This window comes from Trachypithecus francoisi, unplaced genomic scaffold (assembly GCF_009764315.1).
Source record: "Trachypithecus francoisi isolate TF-2019V2 unplaced genomic scaffold, Tfra_2.0 Contig01665, whole genome shotgun sequence".
NCBI classification, from domain to species: Eukaryota; Metazoa; Chordata; class Mammalia; order Primates; family Cercopithecidae; genus Trachypithecus; species Trachypithecus francoisi.
Genome location: NW_022681447.1, coordinates 1017461 through 1032519, shown reverse-complemented (window position 1 = coordinate 1032519; position 15059 = coordinate 1017461). Strand labels below are relative to the sequence as shown.

The following is a 15059-nucleotide window of genomic DNA, read 5'->3' as shown; positions in this document are numbered from 1 at the left end:
TCCTGGTGGCCACTGCCTTTTTGCTCCCTCCTCCGATGTGCAGACCTACCTCCTCCACACAGCCTCCTCCCCTCCCACCAGCCCTGGTCATGCCTGCTCTTCCTCCGGATCCATCGCAGCTCCAGCTGCTTGCCTGGCTGGTCCCAGTGCAGTGGCACCTATCACCCATCTCATGGGTCTGTGGCTATCTCCAAAGCATGCTTCTGAGGCCCCTGAGCTGACTGCTGGGCTTCCCCTCAAATATTGGGGACAGGCTGCTGTCCTCTTAGCCTGAGACGTCACCTCCAGGAAAGCATGGCTGAAAACCACATAGCGACATTGCTCATGGGTGCACATCACTAGTAGGTAGGAACTGAGAGGCGGCCAGGGCTGCAGCCCATGGATGGAGGTTGCCAGACATTGGTGGTGTGGGCTCAGAGGTGAGCCTGCTGGCAGGAGTTCCCAGCCACAGGGAAACTGAAGCGACTTCGGAGCTCTCTTCACTCCTCCCTTTCTCTCTGGTCTCCATGCCAGTGTGGCTAAGGACCACTTCTTGTGCCTGAAGGACATTAGTCAAACTTCTTTTAGTTTGTTCACTCATTAATTCACCATTCATTCATTGGACAGATATTGAAGCACCTACTATGTGTCAAGAACTATTCTTTTTTTTTTTTTTTGAGACAGAATCTCGCTCTGTCGCCCAGGCTGGAGTGCAGTGGCCGGATCTCAGCTCACTACAAGCTCCGCCTCCCGGGTTTACACCATTTTCCTGCCTCAGCCTCCCGAGTAGCTGAGACTACAGGTGCCCGCCACCTCGCCCAGCTAGTTTTTTGTATTTTTTAGTAGAGACGGGGTTTCACCGTGTTAGCCAGGATGGTCTCGATCTCCTGACCTCGTGATCCGCCCGTCTCAGCCTCCCAAAGTGCTGGGATTACAGGCTTGAGCCACCGCGCCCGGCCAAGAACTATTCTAATTGGAGGCACAGCCATGAACAAAACAGGCAGAAATTGCTGCCAGTTCTAATAGGGAAAGACAAAATAAAGTGTGTGTGTGTGCACGCGTTTACGTGCATGCAGTGGGAGCTATTCCAGACTGATGATGTTGAGGGTCTAAAATTTTTGGTCAAAAGAGTATTCACAACTTTCTCTCAGGGGCAATGGATCCAGCTGCTTGCTGAGGTTAAATCAGCTGCAACTTAAAACGGCTTTATTCAGCATGACGATGCTTCCTTCACTTGGGTCTCAATAGCCCCATGACGTATTTTCATTTTCTCCCCTTTCAGCCCCTTTGAATGGAAGTGCTTAGAAACCTGGCATGTCAAAAATACAGGAGGAGCCTTCAAGGACATCTAGCTGAGCGGTTTTCAAACCAGGGTCCTAGGAACCCCCTGGGTCCTTGGGCGGGCAGAGGGGGAGCACTGTAAAGGGAAAGTGACCACTCCTCAGCTTCCCTTCTACCAGAGCAACCCTTTTGATGAATAGGGCTTCTGTTTGGGATTTTATTTGCAGAAAGGGATTCTGGTGCTAAAAAACAAAGTTGGGAAACCCCTCATTTTACTCTTGTGAGGTAAGGCGGCATCCAGGTAAGAGTCCAGACCTGGCATCAGGCTGCCTGAGCTGGATCTTGGCTCTGCAACTTCCAACGTATTTAACTCTCCAGATCTCAGCTTCCTCATTTGTAAAACGAGCTCGTAGTAATGACTGCTTCAACAGGGCTTTGGTGAGGGCTGGGTAGCATAACCTGTAGCAGACACTTAACCATTTAAGACCTTTTAAGTAGACACTAAATCATTCCTATTTACAAATTTTAAGTAAAAAAAGAGAAAGAGGTGATACCTATTCTTAAGAACACTCAAACACAAGAGAATCCAAAAACCATTTTAGAAAATTTTGGCCGGGCACGGTGGCTCACGCCTATAATCCCAGCACTTTGGGAGGCCGAGGCAGGTGGATCACCTTGAGGTCAGGAGTTCCAGACCAGCCTGACCAACATGGTGAAAGCCCATCCCTACTAAAAATACAAAAAAAAAAAAAAAAAAATTTAGCCAGGAGTGGTGTCACATGCCTGTAGTCGCAGCTACTCGGGAGGCTGAGGCAGGAGAATCACTCGAACCTGGGAGGCAGAGCTTGCAGTGAGCTAAGATCATGCCACGGCACTCCAGCCTGGGTGACAGAGTGAGACTCCGTCTCCAAGAAAAGAAAAAAGAAAAAAAATTTCCAGCCATACTCCCAAGAGTAACTACAGATAAAATAGTTTGGTGTATGTTCTTCCAGACTGTTCTTCTGCACCTTTGCAAATTTGTAATATATATGCTCAGAAAAACTTTTTGCAAAAGGATAGTTCACTCTCCATTCTGCTTTGTAATTTGCTTTTTTCACTTAGTAATATCTCATGGGCGTTTCTTCACCTGTTCCAGAGCCTGACCACACTCCTCTTCATGACTATGTAGCATTCCATCACAGGACCTTTCTGTCATTTTAAACCAGTTCCCAGCTGAAACATATTTAGGTTGTTTCCAAGTTGTTGCTATCACAAACAGTGCTGTAATTAACATATTTGCACATACTTCTTTGAATTCTTGAGTTTTGCTGCAGGATAAATTCATAGAAGTGGAATTGCTGAGTCAAAGGGTTTTTCCATTTAACATTTTTATAGGTACTGGCAAACTGCCTCCCAAAGAGGTTGTACCAATTTATACTCCCATCCCATAAAGGAGGAGAGGGCCCTCTCTCCACACCCAGTCAGTGTTGGGGATGACATTCTCTCTGCTCCCTGACCTGTGACAGAAGAAAAATGTTTTTTCTTTTTCTTTCCTGAGACAGGGTTTCACTCTGTCACCCAGGTTGGAGTACAATGGCTCAACCACAGCTTGGCTTACTGCAGCCTCAACCTCCTGGGCTCAGGTGATCCTCCCACCTCAGCCTCCTCAGTAGCTGTGACCACAGGCACACACCACCCTGCCTAGCTAATTTTTGTATTTTTTTGTAGAGATAGGGTTTTACCATGTTGCCTAGGCTGGTCTCGAACTCCTGGACTTAAGCGATCTTCCTGCCTTGGCCTCTCAAACTGCAGGGATCACAGGCATGAGCCACCGCGCCTGGCCTGTTTTACATTTCTTCAATGATTCATGATGCTGTCTGCGTGTCCCAGTGTTTCCTGGCCATTCACAGTCTTCTGTGAACTGCCTCATCACATCTTTTGTTTTTGAATGAGGAAGCTGAGGTCCAGAGAGATTTGGGGATTTATCCAAGTTTGTAAACTCCAGTTCTCCCCACTGTTCCTCTTGCCATCTGTCATGTTGGTGGCTCAGTCCCCATTCACTTCTCTTTTAGTAAAATAGTACCTGTCTTAGGTTTGATTCCCCCGCAAACAGACACAGAGTCAAACGTTCAAATTCTCCTGGAGGAGAAATCTTGTTAGGGAATGAAGGACGCAGAACCAGTAGGCGAAAGAAGCCCTGGATGAGATTTTAGGGGAAGTCCTAGCTCAGGCCTGAACCTGAGGGCAGCTCTCAGGTGTGAATTCCACCTCAGCTGTCCTGCGTGGAGGCAAGGAAGCGGAACGGGCCTGCTCCTCACAGCTCAGGCTGACACAGGCAGCCCCAGGGAGTACAGAACAGGAACCTAGGCTCTGTGGGAGGGTCTCCTCTGAGGCGACCAGGGGCTCAGGAGCGAGGCATTAAATTGCATAGTAGCTGGACACAAGGACATGTTAAAAAGCGATGTGAGGAAGTCTGGGAAAGACACCAACATTGTCCTCTACTGTACCCCCATTCTCTTTGGGGATCCACTCCTCCCTTACCCTAGCCCAGCATTTTGGGTTTCAGTGAAGCCTCAAGAGAGAGAGCCCTGTCTGGCTCAAGCAATTAAAACATTCTATCCCGCTGGCCATGACTGATTTAGGGTTGAATCCACAACACAGTCTGTGCCAGTGGAAGTCGACCCAGCAACTGTCTGGGGAGAGCAGTACTTGGTTCATTTTTCACTGCTGTATAGCACTCCACTGTGTGACTAAGTCTGGCTTTATGTACCTTCACCTACCGGTGAACATTTGGGTAATTTCTGGTCTTTCCAGTTACGAATGGTGCTGCTGAGAATTGCTAAGAACATTCTTGTATGCATTACCCAAAGCATGTGTACACCTGGGAATGAAATGGAATGCAACATTCAACTTGGCAAGACAATACTCCATTGTTCCCCAAAATGCTTATAACAATTGACACATCCACCAACTGTGGGTGAGCTGTTTGGAGTTTTCACCAAACCATGATAATGTCAGATTTCTTACCTTTTGCCAATTTACTGGGTGTAAGAAGATAGCTCACCCTGGTGTTCATTTGCATTTTCCTGATTAATATGTATATTTATCACTCACCACTCAGATTTCCTGCAAAGTTATTTCTTCCTGATTCCTCTCCCACTGTCCTTTCTCACATAGAAGTCAGCCACTCTTCTTTGTTTAAGCTCTTCCTTCTGTCTGGAAATGCCCCAAGGAAATTTTCTGCCCACGCTTCCATACCTGGTCCTGATGGCACCTCCTCCAGGAAGCCTCCTTTGATTCCCCTGTAAGGGGCAACTCCTCGTGGTTCCCGAGGACCAGCACTGTGAGATCCCTGAGGACCAAGTTCTAATTACGTTTCCTGTCTCTCCTTCCTACCCCAGCCAGGTTGATCAGGTGACTCCTCACAGAATAGGCTCAAAGTGGTTTCTGTTTCCCTCCCTCCTACTTTGGGTTTACCCCATGCTTGTGACAACAGGATGGGCACAATTATGGATTACAGTGTCAATGTGAACCAATAACCCAAAGCATTGCCCCCACCCTCATCCCCACAGTGACTTGCCAGAGAAATCTGGGCAGGGCTTTTCACCCCTGCCACCTCCAGAGGAAAGCCAGTAGGCACTCTGCTCACATTTTCTGTGCCTGTCATAGGGAAGGATGAACATGCCCATCCATCGGCTTGTCCTGGGAACACCCCAGTAGCGGGAGCGCCTCAACTTTTCGTCCCTGCTCATCTCCACCCTCCCAGGCTCACCCACAGCCTTAGAAACGGGCGACCGTTCCCTGGCTCTGACTCAGTGTACGGTGTTTATCTGCCCGCGAAAAACCAGAAATTATAAAAACTCAGAGAAGGCTGCACCTCTGCCAAAGAAAGATGATTCCACCTTGAGATACAGCTCTCCCTGGGGCTGTGGGATTGGCAGCTGCCGTGTTCCAGAGGTTTCAATGAAACTGAATGCCCTGAAACAATGCACGCTGATTTGCAAACCTCAGATGGAACCAAAGTTTTCATTTCCCCCCATGCACTACAAAGCAAGACAGAGATTTTGGCTCAGATTTTTGGCTCAGCTCCCAAACAGCCCAGTGTGAACCAGAGCCCAGGCATCCTCACGGGATCTGTGTGTCCGACTCTGCTTCCCCACCGCTCTTCTGTCTCCAGGCCCTGCAAACTGTGGAGGGAATAGGCCATAGGAAAGGATTAAGTCTCCCCATCTGCCACTTTATTGTTGATCTAGAACTTTCTAGACCTTGAGGATTTTGACAAAAGTGAATCTCCAATTATTTTGTGCAACAGACATTCCAGAGGCAGAATGGTGGGAGGCTGTTGAAGGGAGGGTGCACTGGATACTTTAGACAAATTATTCAATTGAGCAGAGCCTGTTTGTCCTTTGTAAAGTGGGGGAGATGGCACCTATTTTCTCCATTTTACTGTTTTCTTCTGTGGATCAAAATGAGACAGCATTAAAGCATTCTGTGGTAGGGGTGGTTCCCAGTCTTAAGACTTCTTGGATCATGAAACATGGCACAACATAGATGAAACTTGAAAATATGAAGCTAAGTGAAAGAAGCCAGGCACAAAAGATCGCATGTTGCGTGATTCCATTTATATGAAATGTCCAGAATAGACAAATTCATAGAGACAGAAAGTAGACTAGTGCTTGCTGGTGAGAGTGTGGTTAGGGGGGATTGGTGAGTGACAATCATGGGTGTAGTGTGTCTTTCTGGAGTTGATGAAAATATTCTGAAAGTAGACAGTGGTGCCTTATATAGTGGGGATAGGAGTGAATATACTAGAAACCATTGAATGGTACACCTTATTTTTGTTTCATTTATTATTATTATTATTTTGAGACAGGGTCTCCCTCCGTCACCCAGGCTGGAGTGCAGTAGCATGATCATGGCTCATTGCAGCCTCAACCTCTTAGGCTCAGGTGATCCTTCCACTTCAGCCTCCCAAGCAGCTGGGATTACAGGTGTGCACCACTACACTCAGCTAATTTTTAAGTTATTTGTAAAGATGGGGTCTCTTTATGTTGCACAGACTGGTCTTGAACTCCTGGACTCAAGTGTTCCTTGTGCCTCAGTTCCCAAAGTGCTGGGATTACAGGTTTGAGCCACTGCACCTGGCCAATGGCACACTTTAAATCAATGAATTGTATGGTCTGTGAATTATATGTCAACAAAGCTGTTATAAAGAAGAAAAGAGCATATGCTCAGATCACTAGATATTTTGAATTTTCAAGAGAAGTAGTGTTTCAGGATTAGGTTAGCTACCTATAACAGTAACTCCACCATTACAGTGGCTTAAGTAAGAAAGCAGTACATTTTTACTTATGGAGAAGTCAGGAGGTAGGTAGTTCAGGGCTGGTTTTGGGGCTTCCTAGAGTCTACAAGGACTTAGAGTCCTCTTTCTCCTGTGCGATTCTCTTTCTCCTGTGCGATTCTCAGCCAGGGGCTTCCATTGTCAAGGCCAATTCAGAGTTCAAAATGGCCACTTGTTTTTATCCAGGCAGCAGGAAGAAGAAAGGAGGGAAGAATGAAAGCCACCCCCACAACTGTTGCGCCAGCTTCTTCTTTCGTCTCATTGGCCAAAACTGAGTCACATGGTCTCACTTTGCCACAAGGGAGGCTGGGAAATGTAGTCTTTTAGTTGGGCACATTGCTGCCCTGTCTAAAAATCAGGATTTGCAATTAAAGAAGCAGGGAAAACAGACTCTGGTTTGGTAAACATCAGCACCTGCCACTGTTTTTAGGTGAAATTCTGATTGGTAAATTGACCCCCCTTTTAAAAAATACCTTGCAGAACAGACTGAACATACCTGCAATCTGGACTCACTGCAGGTAGGCCTGCTGGATTGGCTGTGGCTCTGTGGCGAGACAGGAGTGGGAAAGCTTGTCCACTATGGCTTTGCAGGTGTCACTGGTTTGAAAACAGCTATAGTTAAAATAAGGACAGTGCTGAGTCACTGTGAGGTGGTGGAGAGAGGGAACACACAAGTGCTTGGCAAACACAGGGAGCACAAACCACACGAAGTCACAGTGTGGTTCTGCCACCGCATGGCTCAGACAAAAGCTCTGGGCTCTGCACAAAGCCTCCACAGCATCCAGGCTGCTGAGCAGACAGGAAGGGGCACGGCAATCTGAGTCACGGCACCCTTCCTATTGTGTTCTGCGTTTGCATTTTCTTTGACTATAAACCAAAAACATTACAAACTATAGATGTAATTTGGACATGAAGGAACAAGGACAAAAAGCCAACAATTACTCACTCTGGACATGACCCTGTCACTGCCTCACCTTCACTTCCGGCAAAGCAAGAGCCATTCACGCTACTAATGACGTCTCCTGGGAAGATCGCATAATAAGCCTTGGCCAGAAAGCTGTATTTTTTGATAGGCAGGAAACCCATGGACCTTTACTGCAATGGGTTCCGCAGGCTGCTCTAAGTTGCTGAGAAAGCCCATGGGGGAGAGGAAGAGGGCCTTGGGTGGGGTGGCATGGCGCTCTCGGATGCATCATGCCTACTCCCCAGGTGCAGGAAGGCTCAAGTGTGCATGCCCAGAGGGTCAGGGAGTGCTGGGCCAGCCCAAGACAGGCCATAGGGGTTCTAGCATTGCCATGAGTTCACAGAGTAACTTTCTTTTCTCATTTTCAAAAGATGAGGTTGTGCGAAACTTCTTTTTGGGCTATCTCCCTTGTCAAACCAAGCCTCTCATCTTCTAGGAGGCAGGTGCTTTCATGGTGGCAGATCTTGGAGTTAGACAAGCCTGGCTCAATATACAGCTCCAGTTATTTATTGTATCCCAAAATGCAGTGGCTTGAAACAGCACCATTTGATTAGACATGAATTTACGTAGGTGGGCCTCCATCAGGAGATCTTTTGGTTCCACATGGCTGTGGTTGGGGCTTATTCAGGGGTACTTACCTAGCCACTGGTGTGGGTCTAGAGGGTACCTGATGGCTTGGGTGGTGGCTGGAAGACTGGGCTCCTCTGGGCCTCTCCACGTGGCCTTCTCAGCCCAGTAACTGGACTTCTGACATGGCAGCTCAAAGCTCCAAAAGATGGGAAATGGACCCAGAGATGGATTCTTAGTCCACTGCTGTCTTACTCATCCTCAATTTAAAAGAAACACGGGAGGCAGTGTTAAAGATTCATACCCCAAAATGGCCCCAATTTTCCACCCCCCAACCTGTATCAATTTCCTTTGAAAGTCATATGGAACAGCCTTGACATAAGTAATTCCATCTTAGAAGAAGTTCGAATTTTACATTTCATAAGGCCGTTTGCCAACAGGGAACAGATGTTTTGCCTGATCAATAAAGACTGCAACCAGCCAGATAAGGACATAACCAAACATACCCTGCCACTGTCAGTCCTCACCAGAGGACTCTGTAGTCATAAAAAGAGCCGGACTTCTACCACTCATAACAGCCACCTTGATAAGCGCCTGGCATCTGCCACTGAAGACTCTGCCCACATCAAAGACTCTTCCTTGCAAAACTGTGACGCTGCTGAGCTGCCCAAGCCAGGCCAGAATATTCTTTTTGTTCACATCGCTCTTCCTGTACTGGCTTGTTAACTCTTTTTCCTATCCCTTTTCTCATGCCATGTTACTTTGTTTGATGTGTAATTTTCAATCTATAATGTTTATATATTGATAAGTATGCTATGTATGGTTTGCAATACTGACTGATCTGTGGAGTGGCTTGAGACTGTGTGCTTGAGCCTGTGTGAATGCCAAGTCCTAAAAATTGTCTCCTCCTCCTTGGGAACTCCATGGAGCTGGTGGCTTTTGTGATCGAAGTAGCATAAAAAAAAAAAAAAAAAAAAAAAAAAAGCCTGACATTATGGGAAGACACAAACGTGTGTGGGTGGGAGACCTGCTTATCTCTGGCCTTGAACCACTCATGGTAAGTGTGACTTTGCAATTCCTCCCACCAAAAGGTACAGTCTATTTCCCTACCATCTGATTCAGGCCTTATCTATGGCCAGAAGGTGCCAGAAGTGATGGTTTGTTAATTCCAAGCCTAGTCCTCAAGAGGTTTTCAGCTTCCCTCTCTGTCTCTCCCCACCCTTCCCACACCCCTGGCCCCTGTGATTGGCATGAGGATATGCCCAGCCTAGCCTGCTGGAGGACCAGGCTCCTAGAGGAGCCAGGGGCTACTGACCTCAGCCAATGGCAGACATGTGAGTGAGCCTGTTGGAGGCCACAACTGCCCAGCCAAGCCCAGGCCAGATCAACAGAATTACCTGGTTAAGCTGCCGGATGCCAGTGGCATCGTAATATTTTCATTTGAAAATAGAAGCGGCCAGGCACGGTGGCTCATGTCTCCAGCACTTTGGGAGGCTGAGGTGGGCGGATCACCTGAGGTCGGGAGTTCAAGACCAGCCTGCCAAATATGGTGAAATCCCGCCTCTACTGAAAATACAAAAAAAGAAAAAAATTAGGTTGGTATGGTGGCACATGTCTGTAATCCCAGCCACTAGAAAGACTGAGGCAGGAAAACCACTCGAACCCAGGAGGCAGAAGTTGCAGTGAGCCGAGATCGGGCCACTGCACTCCAACCTGGGTGACAGTGAGACTTGGTCTCAAAATAAAAAAAAAAAAAAAAAAAAGAAAAGAGAACCATGAGGAATAAATTAAACTCCAAAGAGTGAGAGCAGTGGGATTTGAAGCTATGTGGCAACTAAATAAGAAGGTATTTTAGGGCAGGCAACCCCCATGACCTGTTGGGAACCGGGCTGCACAGCAGGAGGTGAGCAGCGGGCAGGTGAGCATTTACGCCTGAGCTCCGCTTCCTGTCAAGTCAGCATGGCACTAGATTCTCTTAGGAGCGTGAACCCTGTTGTGGGTTGCACACTCTGTATGAGAATCTAATGCTTGATGATCTGAGGTGGGAGAATTTCATCCCAAAACCATCCCCCTCCCACCCCCCGTCTGTAGAAAAATTGTCTTCCATGAAATCAGTTTTTGATGCCAAAAAGGTTGGGGACCACTGTTTTAGAGGCAAGGGACCCCTCTCTGTCTCTGATCCCCAAATGCACTGACTCCTCTCAGCTCTGCAAACCTAAGGCTGCCTCTGTCTAAATAGAGGTTCCCAACTAGAAGTGATTTTTCAGATCCTTAGTAACTGGCGTGGCACAGGCCCTCAGCCATTGGAATACACCCAGCCAGGGCCCTCATCAAGCACCTACTGTATGCTCTGTTCTGTAAGCTCTGTAAGCTCTGTTCTGTGTGCTGGGGATGTGCCAGTGGAAAAAAGTCCAAATCCTTACCATGAGAAGCTGTTGTTCTAGTGGAAAGGAGCAGATGATAAACAACTGATTAAATGAAATCTATGGCAGCAGATGGCAGTAAGAGTCACAGAGGAAATCAACACCAGGTAAGGGGAACCACAAGTTCTGGGCAATGGTGGCTGCACTTTGAGTAGGTGGTCATGGAAAAGCTCATGAAGGTGACATTTGAGCAAAGATGTGGAGAGGGTGGAGCCCCCCAGACATCTGGGGGAACAGAGTTCCAGGCAGAGGGATGAGCATGTGCAAAATCCTGAGGCAGTGGTGTGCCAGGCACATTCCAAGAATAGCAAGGGTCTGGGTGTGGCTACTGTGGAGGGAGAGAGGCACAGTGGGAGGAGATGAGAGGCAACAGGACACCATCTGGGTAGGGCCTTTGGGAGACTCTGAGGACCTGGGCTTTGCTCCAGAGGACACGGGAAGTCGCTGGTGGGCTCTGAGCCGAGGAGGGACATGATCTGATCCCTCCAGCTGCTGTGTGCAAGGAGGAAGCAGGGAGACCCCTGATGGTCCACGGAGTGGGAAGGTGGCTTGGATCAGAGGAGAAGGGCAGAGGTGCTCAGATCCCAGATCTGTGTTGAAGACGGGATTTCGGTGATTGAACTTCTTTAATTCCCACAGCAACCCTATAGGAAGGTACTTTTATTGGATGCAAAAATAGCTCAGAGAGGTGACAGAACTTCCTGAGGCTTGACGGGGGCAGACAAGGGAGAGGCAGGGCCTGATGCCAGTTTCCAAATCCCTGTTGGCTCCTGTGGAGTCAACAGCCTGGTCTGGTGATGGCCATCGGGGCTCCCAGAGGAATTAACATTGACGCTAAGACCTGGAGGACCTGGAGCCATGAGCCAAGCCGCAGCCCTGCTCCCTAGAGATCGCCGTCTTCAGAAACTCCCAGGCCCCTGCTCTTTCCACATTTTTCAGCCTGACGTGTGGCCAAAGCATGACAAACCTCCATGGGTGAGCACAGATGCAGGCATCTCCCCTTTTGGGGCTAGGGTGGAGAGGAGGCAGGGTGTGTAGAGAAGCAGGAGGGATCTATCTTTGCCCTCACGATTCCTTAGAATCAGCTGACACCGAGGCCTGGGCCTCCCTCTGCTCGGGTTAGGCTTGGGAGGGCCCTGGGGGATGTGTAGGAGCCTGTCAGGCCAACACAGCCTAGGCTGAGGGAGGTATCCCAGGCAGAAGGAATGAAGGTGTAGAGGAGGGCTGGGGTGGGAGGTGGGGGCAGAGCAGGAAGGGGCTGCCCAAGTTGTGGAGCTTATCTTAGAGGCCACTGGGCACTTGTGAAGTTGGCTTTTCTTTCTTTAAGAGACAGGGTCTCACTTCATTGTCCAGGCTGAAGTGTAGTGGCACAATAATGGCTCACTGCAGCCTCTACCTCCCAGACTCAAGCAATCCTCCCACCTCAGCCACCCAGAGTGCTGGGATTACAGGTGTACACCACTGCACTTGGCCCCAGAAGTGGGCTATATTTTTTAAGTAAGTTTTTATTAAAGTCAAACGTGCATACAGAGGACAGTACAGTCCTTTTTCAAGCTTTTCTTTAATCTTTTATTTCTTTTTTCTCCTGGAGATCATGGAACACAGGATGTGCTCACACTGGATACACCTGTGCCTCCTGCACCTGGATCAAGAATCATCACAGCTAGGCCCCCAGGGCTCCTTGGGCCTCTTCTCAAGGTCACCACTCTGATCTGCTCCCATATGGTGGTTTTGCCTGAGGGGGGCTGTTTTGGTGTGTGCCCTTCGGGTCTCTCTTTGGGATTCTCTCTGTGGAGGATCACTGAGCAGTGTGCCACTGTCCGCTGGACCACAGACCCTCTATTTGTTCCTCCATGATGGGATGAATAGAGGGACTCATTTGGGTTGTTGTCTGGATGGGGCTCTCATGAGTGGGGCTGCTCTGGCCCTTCTTGCATCCTGTCCCTTCTTGCACGTCTGTTGGGTGTCTGCCTGCCCTGGAACGCCTGGGTCCTGGGTTAGGTGTTTGTTCTGTGATGATCTATGTTGCTAGACAGTTTTCCTACATGGCTGTACCAGTTCATGTGGAAGGGTTTTTGTTTGTTTGTTTTCTTTTCTTTTTTTTTTTAGACGGAGTCTCGCTCTGTTGCCCAGGCTGCAGTGCAGTGGTGCGATCTTAGCTCACTGCAAGCTCCGCCTCTCAGATTCACGCCATTCTCCTGCCTCAGCCTTCTGAGTAGCTGGGACTACAGGCGCCTGCCACCATGCCCAGCTAATTTTTTGTATTTTTAGTAGAGATGGGGTTTCACCATGTTAGCCAGGATGGTCTCGATCTCCTGACCTCATGATCTGCCCACCTCGGCCTTCCAAAGTGCTGGGATTACAGGCATGAGCCACCATGCCCGGCCCATGTGGGAGGGTTTTAACTGATGAGCAGCCATCCTGTTCTCTGTTCCCTGGACCCCAGTGTCTGCTCTCTGCCATCACCATGGGCCTCTCCAGGACCCCGCCCACCACATAGTAAGTGGATCCCACGCACATGTGATTGGCCACTTCCCTGATCGATGGGCAGCATATGACATTGGCCTCTCTGGGTAGTGAGACCCTCCTCTCTGCTCCTGAGGCCTCACCCCCTCCTGGGTGCATTTCTGCTAGGGCACATCAAGGCCTCGTATCCATTGTCAGCTCCTCAATGTGGGCCCTCCCCTTCTTACTTCCCATAGCCACAGGAGATCTTACTCACTCCCCAAGCTTTGGTCATGGCTGTATCAATGCCTCCCCCTCATGGGACCCTCTTTTCTGAAGGTCAGCCCTGGCCACCCAGCTTCCACTAGACATCCCTCCTGGCCATACCCTGGGCTCTCAGACTCCCTGCATCCGGAGCAGGACCTGCCATGTGCCTCTTAACCTCACCCTCCTCTATGCCCGCCTTGTGACCTTAGAGGGGGCTGGAGGGCCACCATGCTGGGCATGCCAGTCCTCCCTCTGTGGCTCAGCTGGTCCCTGGCCACATGATGTCCATTCTTTCTAATTTCACAAATATTTCCTCTTCTCTCTATCCCTGCAGCCACTCTGACTCCCTGTTGAAAATTATCACTCCTCTCTCTGTGTCCCCCAATGCTGTACATCGTCAGGAACTTCTACTCACCATAAAAGGACCTCCCACTATGGCCTGAAAAAAGACAGAAAGAGGTGCTCACAAGATGGCTGATCAGATGGCTGTGTGAACCTCACAGCCACGGCACCCTCCCCAGAGGTTTCTGCAGCTGCCACCACCGCCTTAATGACAGATAAGCTTGGCTTAGACAGCCCCGCCTATGTGCCTGGCAGAGCACAGTCAGCCAGCAATCAGCCCAGGGGACTCTGGCCAGAGTAACCAAACTATGGCACAGCCCTTTGAGCAATCCAGCAACTGGTACAACCACATAGGAAAGCTGTCCAGCAGCATCGGCCATCACAGGACAATTAGATCTTTTAAAAAAATAATCGAGCTTTGAGTGTTCTTCAAAGGACAAAGAGTGGGAGTGCAGTTGCCAACTGAGCTAACCAGGGCAAGGAAAATTCTGAAAACGTCATCACCCCTGAAATCTTTCCAAGGTTGTACCACCTGATCCCAGGTGGTGAAATTACCAGCATCAAGATCAGTCAAGTGGATCCCAATGAAAGCCTCTCCATTACGCTGATGGGAGGCAGTGAAACCCCCCTGGTCTGTATCATCCAACACATTTATCATGATGGGGTAAATGCCAGAGATGGCCAACTACTGCCAGGAGACATCATCCTAAATGTCAACAGGATGGACATTAGCAACGTGTCTCAAAACTATGCCCTGCATCTCCTGTGGCAGCCCTACCAGGTGCTGTAACTGACCACGCTGCACAACAGAAGTTCTGCAGCAGGAACAGTGGACAGACCCTGGGTGCCTACAGACCCCAGGATGACAGCTGTCATGTGATTTGCAACAAAAGTAGCCCCAAGGAACAGCTTGGAATGAAACTGGTGTGCAAGGTGGATGAGCCTGGAGTGTTTACCTTCAGCGTGCTAGATGGTGGTGTGGCTGATTGACATGGTCAGCTGGAGGAGAATGATTTGTGTGTTAGCCATTAGTGGACATGACCTTCAGTATGGCAGCCCAGAAAGTGCTGCTTATCTGATTCAGGTATTGCTGGCCCTCTTCACCACTGTATGGATTCATGCAATGCCAAGAAGGTAGAAAGTTGCACTATGATCCAGTGTCCAGCTCTGAAAAATGCTGCTCCTTGTGTGGTGGCATGTTTGACTCCCACATCTCTGCTCTGGGAAGTTACTGGCCTATGTTGCATCCTGATAGTACCAGCAATTTTTTTTTTTTTTGGAGATGGAGTCTTGCTCTGTCGCCCAGGCTGGAGTGCAGTGGCTGGATCTCAGCTTACTGCAAGCTCTGCCTCCCGGTTTATGCCATTCTCCTGCCTCAGCCTCCCAAGTAACTGGGACTACAGGCGCCCACCACCTCGCCCGGCTAGTTTTTTGTATTTTTTTAGTAGAGACGGGGTTTCACCGTGTTCGC

General features: G+C 49.0%; 1 long non-coding RNA gene and 1 pseudogene across 1 annotated transcript; both read left to right on the top strand.

Annotated features, from left to right (window-relative positions):
* Positions 1-9804: 9804 nt before the first annotated feature.
* Positions 9805-12684, top strand: LOC117074906. Its single transcript, XR_004433758.1, has 3 exons — positions 9805-11509; positions 12126-12232; positions 12644-12684. It is a non-coding gene; the product is annotated as an uncharacterized LOC117074906 (long non-coding RNA).
* A 1307-nt stretch (positions 12685-13991) lies between these two features.
* LOC117074891 lies at positions 13992-14860 on the top strand (annotated as a pseudogene).
* Positions 14861-15059: the final 199 nt, after the last annotated feature.